Below are 18,765 nucleotides of genomic sequence, written 5' to 3' on the forward strand. Positions count from 1 at the left end.
TTCTTTTATGGGTGCATGCAGATCTTTGTATGGTGAGTTTCTGGTCCGTTTGGGCTCAGCCAATACTTTCTGTTCCTTATGGTAACATAAAGACACTATTTCTTGCCACCAGTATTGGTACAGTATAGGAATTATCCATATTCATGAGCCAAATGATGAAGAGCAAGCAGAGATGTACATATGGCCAAATGCTGTTGTTTTTTCTTTTTTTTGTGATTTTTGTCTTAGAGCTAGTGGAAGATTTTTGTATCTCCCCCATTGCATGCAGATGCTGCATGATCAAGGAATGATCAGAGTTTATCACATTTGCCAATTTTGAGTACACTAATGTGGGTCATTGTGGATTAATACATTTAAACGATCTTCATCAAACCGTGAATGTCTTCTGGAATGTGAAGAGTCACTAATGCCAAAACAATTCTGCTTAAAACGAGAAAACAATTTGCTTGCCATGCTCTGTCCAGTGACATTATCCCCATACACAAAAAAATGTTTCTGGCTGCCTTTGCTGCTGTCACCCCTCTATTAAACCTGAACAGAATAATATGTCAGAAATGTTCTGATTTCCCCACTTGGCACTCCATTTTCTAACACCCACAGATCTATCTGCTCTCTCCAAATGACAAAATGACAATATGTAAACTCAAATAGCAACAGTGAACTACAAATAAAAAATGACAATCAATAAATAAACATGTAGCAAAGAGAATACCAACATTCAAAACAAAAATGCTGCAAACTTATGCACTAACCTAATATACAGTAGTGAAACATTGTTAGTATTGTAACACTGTACAAACACAGTATCAGAACTCACACCAACTGACTTTTATTCCACTTTTGTACAGACACAGTATCAGGATTCACACCTACCATCTTTTATTTCACTTACAGATGAAGGGATACTCCAAGGTACTGGATGAAATAGCAATCAGTTCAGTCACACTTAACCACTAAATCACAGTCTAACAGTTAGTATAAAATCATCATGTAAACATTAGTCTGGCTGAGAGCCCTGTGTGCCAGTGTATGTACCACTGTTTTGCACATGGTGCTGCACTAGCTGCACCATCTGTGCTGATGTGATGTGACTTCTTTAGGCCAGCTGTGGAGGCTAGCATGTTTGATTGCAACTGCGCACAACACTCCTTTCCCGTTGGGAAAAAGCATTTACTGTGAAGATGTCCATATCTCCATCGGAGGGGACGACTGCGAGGGTAGGTGTCATGCCGTCACAGGAGAATATAGTCTGAAATGACACAGGTGTGGACAGGCTCAGTGCCACACCCCCATGAGAGGCCATAAAGTAGCATGAAAGAGGTGCTGTATCTGTGTCCATGCGTGGGGAGGCACTCGGCTATGGAGACAGCAGAGAAGACAACAGCGGGGAGGTGGAGGTAGCCCAGCACTGACTACTTCGCCCAGTGGTGGCGGCAACTGGAATGAAGATGGCGCAGGAGCCAGAGGTGGTGTGGACCATGCCTTGGGGGCCAATGCAGACGGTGGAGGCAGCTGTGGGGGCAGAGTGCTCTCTGGTGCACGGTGAGTAACAAGTGGGTGGAACTGGTTGTAGTGTCACAACACCAAGCCATTGGAGGTGTAAACAATGCAGAGGCAGTGGCCTCAGCAATCATGGACAACTGCTGGTTCCCACTTAGGGTGCTGGCCAAACATTTGGGCCCAGGCGGCAGAGCCCAGATGGAATCGCTGCAAGGCAGGCACCAGTGGATAGCCAAGTATCAGTCAGAGCAGATGGAGCAGCATAAGGGGCTGGCAGCCGTGAAGAAGTTCTGCCCGGCTATGAGTATGAACTCAAGAACCTATCGAGGGCTTCCTTGGGAGAAGATTAAGTAATAAATTTTTTCATTTGAATTTTGAATGTATAGACCAGCTGCTCCGCCCCACTGTTGGACTGAAGATGAACTTTTATTGCACTGTTCCCTGTAGATTTTACGGCCTCCCAAAAATCCATAACAAAGGGGTTCCTCTAAGGCCTACTGTCTGTAATACAGACATTCCAACATATCATATAACAAAACACCTTGCTACTCTGCTGAGTGCGCTAGTAGGTCAGTATACACATCATACAAGGAATTCAGTAGACTGCGTACATGAGTTACAGGGATTAAATTTGAATGACTAATACTGTGGTAAATATTTTTATGGTTCTCTCTCTTCACTTTTGTTCCTCTGTTAGGTCCATTACAGTTAACCCTTTGAGTGCTGCACCGGCGCGTGCGGCTGGCCATGTCGAGCTTGCCCTTGGGCCCCCTGATCTGTGTACCTGTGCTGGCAGCCACTTCCGTGGACTACTGTGTGTGCCTGAGCTCTCCACTCGGCCATCCTCGCCCTGGCCTGAGTACTTCTGGAACCACGGTGGTCGTGACAGTCTTGCAGTTAGTGTGATCGCCAACATTACAAATAAACACAGGATATCGGGATACTTATTCCATAGCTTTGAATCTGGAGATGATTTGCTCGACAGACCTAATGTACACCGAAACTGCTTACGCTGCTAACATGTAACTCCCTCATCAAAGGCTTTCTTTCATTTGCAATTAGTTCTTGAGAATCGTCATAAGGTCTCAGTATACATCTGTGTTTTATTTGGCATACTGATACTTAATTATGAGATTTTTGTACACAACTTACGATGTAAATGCTGTAGAATCCATAACGACCAAACGTTGACATTTGTCTGTACTGGTGCAATAATTCGCCCACAAACAACCTTCAAGGGAAGTGTCTGGATGCCAAGACACACTTTTGAAGTTAATCAGTATATTCCGAGAGCATTAACCCAATAAATTATCCCCAAGGAAACTTCAAAATAAAAAATTCAAGTCTGAATTCTTTAATATGGGATGCAGTTGTTATTGTACAGTAGAAATGAACAATGATTTATAACTTTTGCTTAAGAAGTAGATAAGGAAATTTTCAAGTTTCTAAACTACCTATTTCCTTTACCTACCTTTAATTCCTAATGACCTTCTGGGCTTCAGAAACAGGCGAGTGTGTGCAACTGACCAACATGTGCCAAGACGCCCTTTCCAAGTGTAGGCCTAGAATTTTTTCACAACTCCAGTGTCTGGGAAATAGGACAGCAATCCATTACTGAATATTACTAGAAAATTGTAGCCTGGGTTGCGATAGAAGATATTTATTTAAGCGACGACTAGTTTCGGGCAAAGCCTATTTTCAAACAACCATGTCAAACAGGAATGTGATAAACGCATTATAATTGTTAACAAAACCATAGAATATCAATAGCTCTCCATCTTCTATGGTTTTATTAACAGCTATAATGTGGTTGTCACAGTCTTTGTTTTACGTGGTGGTTTGAAAATGGGATTCGCTCAAAACTAGTCGCCGCTTAAATAAATATCTTTTACCACGACCCATTCTTCAATTTTGTACTAATAATAATGCTAGAATTTTTTGTTTAATTAATGATATTTGCACTAAGTTTAAGGTTTAACTCCTACCAAGAAGTTATGGAAGAATCCATAAATTTGTACAAAGTTTTTATTTTTGCACCTTCTATATGAACATTTGAAGCATCCAGTCTGTGTTTGACAGCATAGACTGAATGTTCACGTGTTCGTACATAAGATGTTTGTCATCAGAGTATTTCATCTGGAGAGGCTCTTCAAGCTCAGATAATTTGCCCCCCCCCCCCCAGCCCACAGTTATATTTCCCATCCTTATTTCTCATCCAGGCTTTGAACCAGCAATGATGAAGTTAAAAATATTTTTTTTTAATTTTTGCAATTATTTTTAAATTTTTAAGTAATTTTTTTCAGAAGTAAGGGATTCATTTCATCTTCCAACTGTAGAAACTTGGCTAAAAGTTCTTCTTTGTATGGCATGTTTCAAAACACGGGTCAATGCACAAAGGTACATTGCATGTTTTGCATTCATATTTCATTCCTTGACGCACGTTCTGTTTCGAGCAGACTGCACATCTATGCCATAGCCCATGTTTCTTGGACTGGCCACTTGGAATGACATGTGGAAAGTGCCTCCCAGTAAAGCGAAGAGGATTCGCGTCATCAGAGTGTCTTCCTTTCCTATCTCTTCTCTGTTCTGTAGCAAATTTTTCCACAATTTCTCGTACCAGACATAAATGAAAATCTGCTAATGATATTTTGCTCCCTGTCACTGATCTGTGAAGAGTGTGAGCATTCAAAACACAAAGGACCACAATATGAAAAATAAACTTTTTGTACCATTTAACAGATTTACACACAGATGCAACAGAGCTTAATAGCATATCGGAGTGGTCTACTGCTCCCATATTTGCATTGTAATCAACAACACATTGCGGCTTCATTACTTTTTCGCAAGTCGTCCTGTTTGTCTTTCCCATGTTACGCATTTCTGTAGTTTAACTATATATGATGGTAGTATCTGTTCCCGAAAGAACAGTTACCGTGGATGACCATGCAGCTTTGCTAGAAATGAAATGATAATTAAATAGACACCCTAGCTGCAAGCATACCCTTCATTGGGGACATGTTGAAAATGTGTGCCCCGACCGGGACTCGAACCCGGGATCTCCTGCTTACATGGCAGACGCTCTATCCATCTGAGCCACCGCGGGCACAGAGGATAGTGCGTTTGCAGGGACTTATCCCTTGCACGCTCCCCGTGAGATCCACATTCCCAACATGTCCACAACACTACCGTCATATATAGTTAAAAATATGGGTTCCCGGCCTTTGACCTTCTTGTGCGAATGCACACACTTTGCCCGAACTTGTACGGGACTTGGTAGATTAATCTGCCACGAGTAATGAGTATGATGGGCAAACATCTATTAGGAGTGCCCGCGGTGACTCAGATGGATAGAGCGTCTGCCATGTAAGCAGAAGATCCCGGGTTCGAGCCCCGGTCGGGGCACACATTTTCAACATGTCCCCAATGAAGGGTATCAACGCCTGCTTGCAGCTAGGTTGTCTATTTAATTATCATTTCATTTCTGTAGTGTTGCAGGTAGTCAGCATGAACACTTCTCTCTTGTCGCACCACTGGATGGCAAGCATTGCGTCAGTTGACATAAACTCAACTTCTCCCCATTTCAGTTTCTTTTGTAGCTTCAGAAAGTTGTGCCTGTTCCTACATACAGTACTGCATGCTGCTGTTCTCTGGCTGTGAAGCCAGAGGAACAAGGTTAGACTTGTATACCAATTGTCGACATACAGAGTATATCCACGTTCAAGGTATGGCTTCATTAGTGTTGCCACAATGTCACCAGATTTTCCCAAATTATGGACGTCAATTTCTGTTGTTGTGCCTGTGTATACAATGAAATCCAAGATGTATCCAGTTTTACAGTCGCACAACATGAATATTTTGAGTCCAAATCTACTTCGTTTCAAAGGAATGTATTGTTTAAAAGATAATCAACCTTTGAACAATAACAGGCTTTCATTGACACAGAACTGTGTCAATTATTTTCCTAATTTTAAAAAAACTGTCATCTCCACGATTGGCTGAGTTGTCACTAAAATGCAACATTCTCAAAAGTAACATAAAACGGTCACGGGACATAACTTTGCCAAAAGTTGGAGTACTCAGAAGTACATCTCTGGACCAATATTCCTTTATTCTCAACTTTTTAACACGAGCCATGAGAAGGCAAATACCAATGAAGCTATACATTTCCTCAAAACCTGTATCTTTCCAGGTGGATAGTCGAGAACGAACTGATTCTGACTGATTTGCCATGGTGAAAGTGAAAAATCAGTTCATTTCAAGAGCTGTAAATTTCAACAGATCTTCTGATAGAAAAAGGACAGAATGCTCGAATCAGGCACTAGTTGGCAATTATGTCCTGAAGATGAGTCATCAAATGCATGAAGTGCTGGACTGAAATCACATTTTTGCCAATCAAATTTCTCATTCTCACCATGGTGTGGCTTTTACGAATCGATTCATCTTCACCTTCAGAATCTGAAGAATAACTGTACTGGCGAGCTCTACTAGGTGAAGTACGTGGAGGTGTATTACTATGAGATTCTTCTGATGAATCTTCATCATCACTACATTCATTGAAGATGCCACACTCACTGTCACTGTCACTCCTTGTCAGTATCTCCAGTATCTCTTCATCAGTGCAACAACACTGATGTGCCATTTGCCTGTGAAACTCAAAAGTGACAGCACTCTAAACATCCTGATGAAACAGCAGATAGCTAAACGACACCACACGAGCAGAATGGAGAAAATCACACGAACCAGCCAGCACGAGTGTCGAACAGCAACTGTGAAATCCATAGCAGAGTGTTTCCCAGATGGCAGGGACAGCAGCACAGAACAATAAATAGGGTACATCCATCCCAGGGAGTGCACAGGACAAAAGAACTTGCGATGGGCCAGCATGCAGCCCTGAGTGGCTACTGACGTCTGCAGGCCCACAGGCAGTGGAACCGGCTGCAATATAAGCCATTATTAGGACTCAAGTACCGGCCAGGTCGCGCGGTGAATGCCATCTGCAGGGGCCAATGGGAAAGCCCACTTCAGCGGCAAACAATGTCCGCAGGCCCCACAGCTAGGTGGAGCACCACAGCATATAACGTCTGAGGTACTCAAAGGGTTAAATGAGGCTAGCTTTGCTGTTGAATTAGCTAAACTTTTTTGACACGTGTTGAATTCAACTTACTTTTTGTTCAGTGACCAGTTCTCTGAACAGAGAGATGGGGTTCTCAACTGTTGTTGCCAATCTGCTTATGGAAGAGTATGAGAAATGTGCCCTACAGCCAGTGGCATTGAAATCTGCATGTGTTTTAGGTAAGCTGATAACACTTTTGTTGTTTTTCCTCATGGCCGTGGGAAATTGCACAGATTTCTGGAACATCTCATTTAAATCCCTCCAAATATTCACTTTATGATGGAGGTAGAAAAGGATGGCTGCCTATACTTCCTTGATGTGTTAGTCATGAGGAAGGATAATGGTACATTGGCACATGCAATTTATAGAAACCCAGCTCTTACTGATATGTATCTTCAGGCTAATAGTTGTCACCATTTGACTCAGTGTGGAGGGGTATTTTGTATTTTGATTCATAGTGCCCCTTGTCATCTCACACCCATAAACTTTGTCAGTTGATTTGGCCCACAACTGATGTTAGCTTTTGCCAGAATAAATGTAGTGAGCTTCCCTCTGCCCCTTCCCATGAACCATGGACTGCGCCATTGGTGGGACCATGCCTCAGTGATACAAATATCTGCCTACATAGGTGTAACCACGATGGAAGTGTATCTGTTGAGAGACTAGGCAAACATGTTGTTCCTGGAGAGGGGCAGCAGTCATTTCAGCAGCTGCTCAGGCAACAGTCTGGACAATTGGATGTTGCCTTGCTGTGCTGGTACTGTGAATGGCTGACAGCAAGGCGAAATTACAGCCTTAATTTACCCAAGGGCATGCAGTTCTACTATATTGTCAAATGTATGAGACATGTGATATATCCTCAGACTTCAGGAAGACTATAATAATTCCAAGGAAAGCATGTGCTGACAGGTGTTAATATTACCAAACTATAAGTTTAATAAGTCGTGGTTGCAAACTGCTATCATGAATTCTTTACAGAAGAATGGAAAAACTGGTAGAAACTGACCTTCGGGAAGATCAGTCTGGATTCTGGAGAAATGTAGCAACACATGAGGCAATACTTATCCTATGACTTCTCTTAGAAGATAGGTTAAGGAAAGGCAAATCTATGTTTATAACTTTTGTAGACTTAGATAAAGCTTTTGACAATGCTGACTGGAATACTCTCTTTCAAATTCTGAAGATAACAGGGATAAAATACATGAAGCAAAAGGCTATTTACAACTTGTACAGAAGCTGGATGACAGTTGTAAAAATCGTGGGACATGAAAGGGGATCAGTGATTGAGAAGGGAGTGAGAGAAGGTGTAGTCTATCCCCGATGGTATTTGGTCTGTACATTGAGCACGTAGGAAAGGAAACCAAGAAAAATTTAGGGTAGGAATTAAAGTTCAGGGAGAAGAAATAAAAACTTTGATGTTTAGCGATGGCATTGTAATTATGTCATAGACAGCATAGGACTGGGAAGAGCAGTTGAATAGAATGGACAGTGTCTTGAAAGGAGGATATAAGATGAACATCAACAAAAGTGAAACAAGGATAATGTAATGTAGCTGAATTAAATCAGGTGATGTTGAGAGAATCAGATTAGAAAACAAGACACTTAAAGTAGTAGATGAGTTCTGCTATTTGGGCAGCAAAATAACTGATGATCACCGAAGTAGACATGATATAAAATGTTGATTGGCAATGACAAGAAAAGTGTTTGTGAAGAAGAGACATTTGTCAACTTCAAATATAGATTAAGTTGTCAGGAAGTGATTTCTGTATGGCACATAGCCATGTATGAAAGTGAAACATGGTTTATAAACAGTTTAGACAAGAAGAGAATAGAAGCTTTTGGAATGTGGTGCTACAGAAGAATGCTGAAGATGAGACTGGTAGATCACATAACTAATGAGGAGGTACTCAATAGAATCAGGGAGAAAAGAAATTTGTGTTGCAACCTGACTAGATGAAGCGATCGGTTGATAGGACACATTCTAAGACATCAAGGAATCATCAATTTAGTCAAAACTTTCTAAATCCAAGATTGGATAAATATTTCTTTATTTACAAACAAGCGGTTTTGAGAGACTTTGCTGTCGTCTTCAGGCCTTCAGAAATTTATATTATAAAATGTGTTCATTTTGAGTTGGACCTCATGTCAACTTGACAACTTGACATGAGGTCCAACTCGAAATGAACACATTTTATAACATAAATTTTTGAAGACCTAAGATGACAGCAAAATCTGTCATAACTGGTTGTTTCTGTCATAACTGGTTGTTTGTAAATAAAGAAATATTGATGCGATCTTGGCTTTTGAAAGTTTTACCATGTAAAACAGATATCTCAGCATGAGAAAATACAGTCTCAATTTAGTATTGGAGGGAAGTGTGTGTGTGTGGGGGGGGGGGGGTAAAAAACAGAGGGAAACCGAGAGATAAAGGATGCAGGATGCAGTTGTTATTAGGAGAGAACAGAGTAGCGTGGAGAATTGCATCAAGCTAGTCTTCATACTGAAGACCATAACAATAACAATGTAATGAAAGACTGATCATACGTACATTGCACTATCAACCAACTATAAAATAGTTGAGTCATGAGAATAATGAGGCAGTACCTAAGTCTGCAGCTTATTTACCCTACACAGGCAGTATTGCCAATAATACTGGTCATATTCTGAGGAGACACAGAGTGAAGTGTCAACCACCATTTAAGATTAGGGCCGTTTTAGAGTCTGTGAAGGATGATCTTGGTTTGTGTAAAGCAGATGTCTACCATACCCCTGCAGTTGTGGTTTCTTCCACCTTGGTTTGATCACCAGCACTGTAGGGGACCAGTATATCAAAAACATCACACTTACAGCAACTAAGACAAACCTGCAATTGCAGAACATTGCCTTTGTACCTCTCAACTATTGGAATATAATGACACAGAGATTCTGGTGTGCACACGTGTCTACTAGGATAGTGTTCACAAGGAATCTGTTGACATTTAAGTAGCAAGTGACCTTACAAACAGAGACAGAGCTTTTATGCTTAAATTCTGCTGGAAATCCTGCTCTCTCCCTGGTCCAATAACAAAGGGACTTCTCATCTGTTGTTGGCTAATATTTCATTATTGATGAAATCTGACACTGATAATCTTTGATTTTGTGAAAACTCTAGTTGTGCCTTGAAAACAATTGTGTGTTTACCAGTTGAAATACTGGCAATTGTCAAGGATGTATTCCAGTAATTCTTTTGAACAATTGAAATGCAGGGAAAAGATCAAGTGTCACATTAAAATACAGGCATTTCTGCCAAGGGGATCAATTAAACAAAAGCAAAATTATAACTATTTTAGATTTTGTTGAAGCCCTGTGTACATTGTCAACATTTCATTTTCAAACATTTTTAAAAATCTATCAATTTGAATTGAAATGGTTGATTAAGTCATTAAACATCACAATATTGTTTGGGGAACATTTGAAGTTGGAAGCTTGGAACATTATTTATGTCCTCATGGCCTTCTTTTAGTGCTCAATCTGTGGATTGGGTGCTACCAATCTGATGGGCACCAGATCTCCAGTCTTCACATCTTTCTACCTTCTTCTTTATTTTTGTGTTACCAGTTAAAGTTGACATCTTTTATAATTTGATCTGTGTACTTTACTCATATTTTTAATATAGTTCTTTTTCCCATGCCATATCTGTTTATTATTGTGTTTTTGGAGCCCATTGTGTCTCAATGAAGGACCAATAATCTGAACTCTTCCTTGTTCAATAGTGTTCCGTAAACAACTCTCCCCTCCCACTTATTTAAGGACTTCATCAATCATAATCTTTCCAGTCCATTTGATTGCTGTGCCTTTACATGTAACACCACATCTCAAAAGAAACCAGTCCTTTTCTTTCCTCTGTGGCCAGAGTCCAGATCCACAGCTGTACATCATCACATTCTAAGCATGTGCTTTCAAAAACCTTTTCCTAATTTCCAAGCTGTTAAATTTTCATATTAATTTGTTTTTCTTTTTATTGAAAGCACCTTTTGCCTCAGCAGTTCTGCTTCTTATTTCTTCTTTGCGTCTTTCATTTCTAGTGATCATGCTTCTAAAATAATTAAATGAATCAACATGTTGCAGTATCTTCTTACATACATATATTTGGGCTGCATCTTATCCTTCATCACAAACCATTACATTTATTTTCTATATATTGGTTTTCATATTATATAATTTTCCTTAAATTTTACCCATTTTATTTCATTTGGTTCTTTTTCACTTTCATGAAAACAGCTACTTTAACAGCACAGCTATCCTTCTTCTATGTATTACTACACCTATCTCCAAACATTCTGAGTGTTTTTTTCCAATACCTTCTCCATGTATAGATTGAAAATAATTAATTAGGATAGTGTACTTCCTCACTAGATTGCTTTCCAAATGTGTGCTTCTTTTAGTGTTGAGTGCCAGCCAATAAGAACTGTTTCATGTTTTGTAAAGGTTCTACATCAATTACAGATCACTGTAGGCTATTTCTGCTTTCTTCAGTACCTCGAACATTTTCTTCCATTTCACATGGTACTGAATAATATTTCTTCAGAGAGTTTTGTCGTTAAACTGTTATTGATAGGGTTTATTGCAGGTGTTTAGGCTGATTTGCATTATTGTGAGTGCCTGATGATTTGATGATGATGATGGTGGGGCTACTGATCATTGGAAGTTGTTAATTTCCACAGGCAGACTGATTTTGTTGCTATGGACTCTACATTTAATTGATGCATGTATAAGTTGTTCACATTTTTATGTTTACTTGTAAACAGTCAACCCAACTCTGTGAAAACACAAAAAATTGATCAGTTTTATGTTTCTTCGTGCTATAATCTATTTTTGCTATTATATTTTGTTTCATTTAGTCATTTTATTTGCTTTTTATTGCTCCTTGTTTTCCACCCATTTATGAAGATTGCCATTTTTGTTGTGAGTACACATGAAATGTGCCAAATTTAAAGATTCTCTCTCTGTTTGGATTAGTTAAAGTATACTTTCAATCATATTTGCTTAGGGCAGTGGCCAGTTCCATGTTCACTTATTGAATGCAAGGCCATATGTAGCATCCAAGTACTAACAAGATGACCATCTTCCACCACTTCCATGCAGCTTAAAAAAGTTCACGCATACTATTATGTCTTTTTCCTCGATATATCTTATCAAAACACGAAATGTGTTTCTTTAATTTTGTATTTTCTTTTAGCTTTTCTCCCTCCACAGGTCCAGAAACAGCCACTCATTTTTACTTGTATGTGTTGTAATACTGTACAGACACATCAGTAATAACACCAACCAAATTTTATTTTGCTTCCACATGAAGAGATCCACAATAACATTGAATAAAGTATAGACCAGCACAAAGTCTTGTAACTATAGAACACCTCAGTATAGAATCTTGTAGGTCAGCGTGCAATAAGCAAATAAATGTAAGTGAAGCTGGGGACCTGGCTTGCCGGGCTTATATTGGGCTTTTGTGTACACGGAACAGCACTTGCTGCACTGTCTGTCATGCTGTGAGCCAACCTCTTTAGGCCAGCTGTGGATGCGCTTTTATCACATGCTGTTTGATTATGTGTGCTCACACTGTAGGGTTACGACACTCCTTCCCCCTTTGGAAGTGTTCACTATGGAGATGTCCATGTCTCTATCTGAGGGGGATGATTACTGGAGCACATTTTGTGCCTTCACAGGAGAATATGATATGAAATGACACAGGTGCAGTCAAACATAGTGGTCACTCCCCCACCAAAGAACATAAAGAAGCACTGGTGATGACAGTGCTGTATCCATGTTAAACATGGAGAGGTGCTCAGTGATAGAGGCAGCAGAGAAGATGGAAGTGGTGACAGTAGCAGGGGCTGCAGGGACGGAGATGGTCCGGTGCCTGACTACTTCACCCAGCAGTGGTGGCACCCAGAGTGAAGACAACACTGGAGCTGGAGGAGGCGTGGACTGCACCATGGGGGGCAGTGCAAATGGTGCACCACAGGGGTCAGTGCAGATGGTGGAGGCATCTGTGGGGGCGGAGATCTCTCTGGTGTGTAGTGGTCACACGTGGATGGAGCCAATCATAATGCTGTGAAACTGAGCCATTGGCAGTGCAAACAGTGCAGAGGCAGCAGTCTCGGCAGTGACAGATGACTACTGGTATCCATTTAGAGCACTGGCCAAACCCACAACCCAGACAACAGAACCCGGATGAATTGCTGCGAGGTGGGTGGCCAGGTGTCAGCTGGAGCAGATGAAGCAGCATATGGGGCTGGGGCTGTGAAGCAGCTCCACTGGGCTACAGTGGCTGACTGGAATGAATCTATTTGAACTCAAATACCGATCGAGGGCTTCGTTGGGAGAACATTGAGTGATATACACTCCTGGAAATTGAAATAAGAACACCGTGAATTCATTGTCCCAGGAAGGGGAAACTTTATTGACACATTCCTGGGGTCATATACATCACATGATCACACTGACAGAACCACAGGCACGTAGACACAGGCAACAGAGCATGCACAATGTCGGCACTAGTACAGTGTATATCCACCTTTCGCAGCAATGCAGGCTGCTATTCTCCCATGGAGACGATCGTAGAGATGCTGGATGTAGTCCTGTGGAACGGCTTGCCATGCCATTTCCACCTGGCGCCTCAGTTGGACCAGCGTTCGTGCTGGACGTGCAGACCGCGTGAGGCGACGCTTCATCCAGTCCCAAACATGCTCAATGGGGGACAGATCCGGAGATCTCGCTGGCCAGGGTAGTTGACTTACACTTTCTAGAGCACGTTGGGTGGCACGGGATACATGCGGACGTGCATTGTCCTGTTGGAACAGCAAGTTCCCTTGCCGGTCTAGGAATGGTAGAACGATGGGTTCGATGACGGTTTGGATGTACCGTGCACTATTCAGTGTCCCCTCGACGATCACCAGTGGTGTACGGCCAGTGTAGGAGATCGCTTCCCACACCATGATGCCGGGTGTTGGCCCTGTGTGCCTCGGTCGTATGCAGTCCTGATTGTGGCGCTCACCTGCACGGCGCCAAACACGCATACGACCATCATTGGCACCAAGGCAGAAGCGACTCTCATCGCTGAAGACGACACGTCTCCATTCGTCCCTCCATTCACGCCTGTCGCGACACCACTGGAGGCGGGCTGCACGATGTTGGGGCGTGAGCGGAAGACGGCCTAACGGTGTGCGGGACCGTAGCCCAGCTTCATGGAGACGGTTGCGAATGGTCCTCGCCGATACCCCAGGAGCAACAGTGTCCCTAATTTGCTGGGAAGTGGCGGTGCGGTCCCCTACGGCACTGTGTAGGATCCTACGGTCTTGGCGTGCATCCGTGCGTCGCTGCAGTCCGGTCCCAGGTCGACGGGCACGTGCACCTTCCGCCGACCACTGGCGACAACATCGATGTACTGTGGAGACCTCACGCCCCATGTGTTGAGCAATTCGGCGGTACGTCCACCCGGCCTCCCGCATGCCCACTATACGCCCTCGCTCAAAGTCCGTCAACTGCACATACGGTTCACGTCCACGCTGTCACGGCATGCTACCAGTGTTAAAGACTGCAATGGAGCTCCGTATGCCACGGCAAACTGGCTGACACTGACGGCGGCGGTGCACAAATGCTGCGCAGCTAGCGCCATTCAACGGCCAACACCGCGGTTCCTGGTGTGTCCGCTGTGCCGTGCGTGTGATCATTGCTTGTACAGCCCTCTCGCAGTGTCCGGAGCAAGTATGGTGGGTCTGACACACCGGTGTCAATGTGTTCTTTTTTCCATTTCCAGGAGTGTATTTTTTTATCTGTGTTTTGAATGCCCGGGCGAGCTGTTCTGCCTCTCCATTGGCCTGGGGATAAAAGGGAGTGACTGTAACATTCAGAACGCCGCACTTTGTATAAATATCTTCAAAATCTTGAGACACAAATTGTGGCCCATTGTCCGTCACACGTGTATACAGCAATCCTTCTAAGGAAAACAATCTTTGGGAGGGCCATGACTGTAGCTGCTGTGGATGCTTCCAGACAGCAGACCACATAAGGAAATTTTGAGAAAGTGTCAGCTACAATAGGCCAAAAGGAGTAAAAGAAAGACACACAAAATCAGCAAGAATATGATCCTAGGGACACTGGAGAATGGGCACAGGGAAAGAGAGACCAATGATGCCACTTGTTGGGTAGTGGTCTGCGGGCAGGTCATTACAACACACATTATCTCATTGTCAATGCCCAGCCAAACCACGTGGTGAGAGGCCAGCAACTTTGAATGAGACACACCCAAATGGTCCAGGTGGAGCAGGCGCACAATGTCCTGCCATGGGTGCCTACTCTTCAGTAGCGAACAGTAACACACCATCAAGAACTGAGAGGTGGTTGTGGAGAGCATAATAATTAAAAAATGGATCCGATACTTGACCTGACAGTTTAACTGGCCATCCGTGATGGACAAATTGAACAACCTGATGTAAGACAGGATCGGATGTGACAGCTGCCGAAATCCAAGAACTGGTAATGGGAAAACCATCCACAGTGGTTTGGGCTTCAGTGTTTAAATAGGAGCACAACAGTTCATCCTGATCAAATACTGGATCAGGGACAGATGGCAGTTGAGAAAGAAGATCCGCATTTAGCGTGTTGTACTGTGAGTTGAAAACAAATCTCATAGTTATAGGGGGATGAAAACAGAGCCCAGCATTACAGATGGGCTGCTCTGTCCAGTAAAGCTGCCAAAGGATTGCAAAGAGAAACCAAAGGTTTATGGTCACTAAGCACATGACCACACAATAATTCAAAAGTGAAATAGAAATGGCTGACAAAATTGTGATTGTCCATGTTACATTTCAAACTGGTGGCCTGCAGCACTGTGAACAAGGCACAGAGGTTCCACAGATGTTCATCTATTGAGGAAACTGAAACCACAGTATTGTCCAGGTAGTTAATATGCTCCAGAACAGAGGCCCTGAGTTGCTCCAAAAGCCATCAGTAAATGGCAGGATGCTACCCACACCAAATGGCAGGCATTGGTTTTGGTATAACCCGAGTGGGGTATTCACTGTAAGGACATATTTGGAATTGTAATGCAGAGGCAGGTGGAAGTAGGCTTCTGACAATTCTACTTTGAAAGAATATTGGCCTCTGGAAAGCCATGCTCAAAATTCATCTGGATACGGCGAGGGATAGATATCAATAATAGACTGTGAACTTACAGATACTTTAAAATCACCACAGAGCCAAAGATTGTCATTAGGTCTTTCGACAATTATCAATGAAGCAAACCAATCACCAGAGGAGACAGGTATGATAATATCCGAAGATGTAAGTCGATCTAGTTTGACTTGCTCCTGTTAAGCTGCTGGGACCAGGTGGGCACAAACAAAATGTGGCCGCACCGTTGATTTCATTGTGATGTGAGCCTTGATAGCAGTATCAATCACTAAACCTTCTGAAAACAGAGAGGAGTATTCTGAGCAGAGCACATCAAGTTTCTGGTACGGAACTTGATCCAATACCAGATGCACTTCATCAAAAATAGAGAACCGAAAAATTTTTAAGGCATTTACCCCAAATAAGTTTCCAGTGTGGGCATCATGCACTACCAGAAAGGTCAGAGACCAAACAACTGCTCTGTATGCTATGGAACTAGAAAACAGTCCTGATATGGCTATTTGTTGTTTGTTGTAAGTCACCAACTGAGGAATGACAGAAGACAATGCCAGTAATCCTAAATCCACATAGGTTTGGGAATTTTAATAAAGTTATTGCCACAGCTGCGTACACTTGTACAGTAACTGAAACTGTGGCACAGCCAGGAGACACTGGCCGAGGGCATCGACGGTGAGTTGCCAAAAACCACAAAAGTCAACAACAGCGATGAACGAACAATAAGACAACGTGACAAAATGATAAGTCCATAGTGGGAACCAAGTCGAGAGCCTTACATAGCAGTATCAAAAACTAAACAGTGCTGCATATAATGAACAAATGAGAGCAGAGTCAGAACAGGACTGAAGTCCAGGTTCTTGCGCTGCGAGCTTTATAGCGTGGCAGCGGGCGCCAGTACGCTATGTGTCAGGCCCAGTCTGTGCCTAGCGCTGAGGCAGTGACAGCAGTGCTTGCAAATACTAGTTGCGCCACCTAGCAGCTGTCATGTGTGTCTGTGTGTTCTGGCAGACTTTTGAACTCATTGGGCCTGAATACCAGAATTTGCATTTTTAACACGTTGTCCATCACACACACTTCAGTGGAGAATTTGTTTGGGGCTACCATCATCTGAGAAACACTGTTCACACCCATTTTCATGTCTGATGAAAGAGGTTGAGTGTTGCACAGAGGTGCAATGTCTCACTTTTTCTTACAGTGGTTGGATGTCACCCAGCACTTCAGACATGCGCCCTGCTCATGTTGAACAAAACGATAAGGGCACAACAGGAGAGGAGCACGCGGCCACTGTTATGATGCTGACTGCTGTTGCTGTTTAGCACTGCACTGCCCCACATGGTGTGGAGACCACAGTCGTGTGGCCATGACATCATCTCTCCATCCTGGTGAGATAACCAATGGCAACCGAGGAGGAGAAGAAGCTATGGTGGTTACTTCACACCATGCTTCTGTCCAATTTCCTGCTGTTCTAGATACATCCAAACATTGAGCAATGTTCAGAACATCTGTGCAAGAGGGATTTTCACATTGTAAAGTGCATTCACAAACTTCTCTATTATGGGCCAGGGGTATTATAGCATCACAAACCATCGAATCAGCATACGAGTCCTGGTGGACCTCAGTAATGAACTGGCAATGACGGCTAAGCCCATGAAGTTCTGCTACCTGCTGTCTGAGCTCTCTATTACTGTTGCAGCTGCTTTTGACAATGGTAAATCTTAATGTGAGCAGCAATAACATATGTTTGCAATGATAACTAGAAGGCAACTGAGAACATTCCACCAATAGAGAGACAAGCAGGTTCCTGAAGAGGAGCCAGCTGACACAAAAGCCAATAAACACAAGAAGAAATCAGTGATAAAAATAAAGCCTTACATAAACTGGGGTCGATGATTGGAAAAACTTGAAAATGTTGTAGAAAGCATTTTTCATGTGCTGTGTCCCAATCCTCCACCAAATCATCATACAGAGGAAATTGTGGGAGTTTCATCAATGGTGATGGAACCTGGCATGACAGCGAGGCTGCCACATTGTGTATGGCCGTAGTGAGAACCTGTTGCTGGTTGGTGAGAGCTCACTGTTGTTCAACAAGAGATCGAAGAACTTGTTCCACTGACATGTTGGCTGTACATCGAACCAGTGAAATGAAACACACAGAGTGGAATACTGCATTCATCACCAAGTATGTTCTAACACTGTACAGACACAGTATCACAACTGACACAAATAAAATTTATTCTACTTCCACATGAAGAGAGCCACAATAACAATGAATGAAGTGCAAAATAGTACAAAGTCTCATAACTGCATAACACATCAATATACAGTCTTATAGGTGAGCATACAATAAGCAAGTAAACATAAGTGAGACTGAGAGCCTAGCTTACCAAGCTCTTATCGGGCTGTCATGCACACGGCACAGCACTTGCTGCGCCACCTGTCCTGGTTGCAAGGTGACCTCTCCGGGCCAGCCGTGGAGGCACTGGAATTGCACACTATATGGTTACATGTGCTGTCACTATAGGGTTACGACAGTATGAATTCAGTCCTTGTAACTTTTTGTGTCTTACTCTTAATACTGCAGAATGATTTGTGTTTATTAGGTTACTGTTTCTTCCATAATCTTCTTTTTTATGTGACTGATGCAGCATTTTCATGTTAATGAAGAAACTTGTTTACACATCTGAAAACTCAATACATGAATCTTTTGTTTCTGTTTGTGTTCTATCAATCTTGCTTCGATTAGTTCAGCAGTTGATAAGTGTCATACATTGTTTATATTGATAATATTTGTAAGTATGAGATTGTATGAATTGTCATAATTTCTCTTTATTGGCAAGATATAAAGAAGATAGATTTGCTACATTGAATGTAAACCTGAAATTTATTTTAAGGAAAAGTTAAATTTAATTGCACAGGATTATATGTGCAGTTGATGACACTTGTAAACTCTCCTGCAACAGTTTATCTGATTAACTTTTATG

The 18,765-nt window shown here is 42.3% G+C and overlaps 1 protein-coding gene and 1 non-coding gene across 3 annotated transcripts in view; one reads left to right on the forward strand and one right to left on the reverse strand.

The window, feature by feature from the left end:
• Nucleotides 1-18,765, forward strand: part of LOC126416135 (intraflagellar transport protein 43 homolog) — a 128,408-nt gene that overhangs the window by 79,848 nt on the left and 29,795 nt on the right. The window lies entirely within an intron of this gene.
• Nucleotides 4,530-4,604, reverse strand: Trnat-ugu (transfer RNA threonine (anticodon UGU)). The gene has a single exon. It is a non-coding gene; the product is annotated as a tRNA-Thr (tRNA).

This window comes from Schistocerca serialis, chromosome 8 (genome assembly GCF_023864345.2).
Source record: "Schistocerca serialis cubense isolate TAMUIC-IGC-003099 chromosome 8, iqSchSeri2.2, whole genome shotgun sequence".
Lineage (NCBI taxonomy): Eukaryota > Metazoa > Arthropoda > Insecta > Orthoptera > Acrididae > Schistocerca > Schistocerca serialis.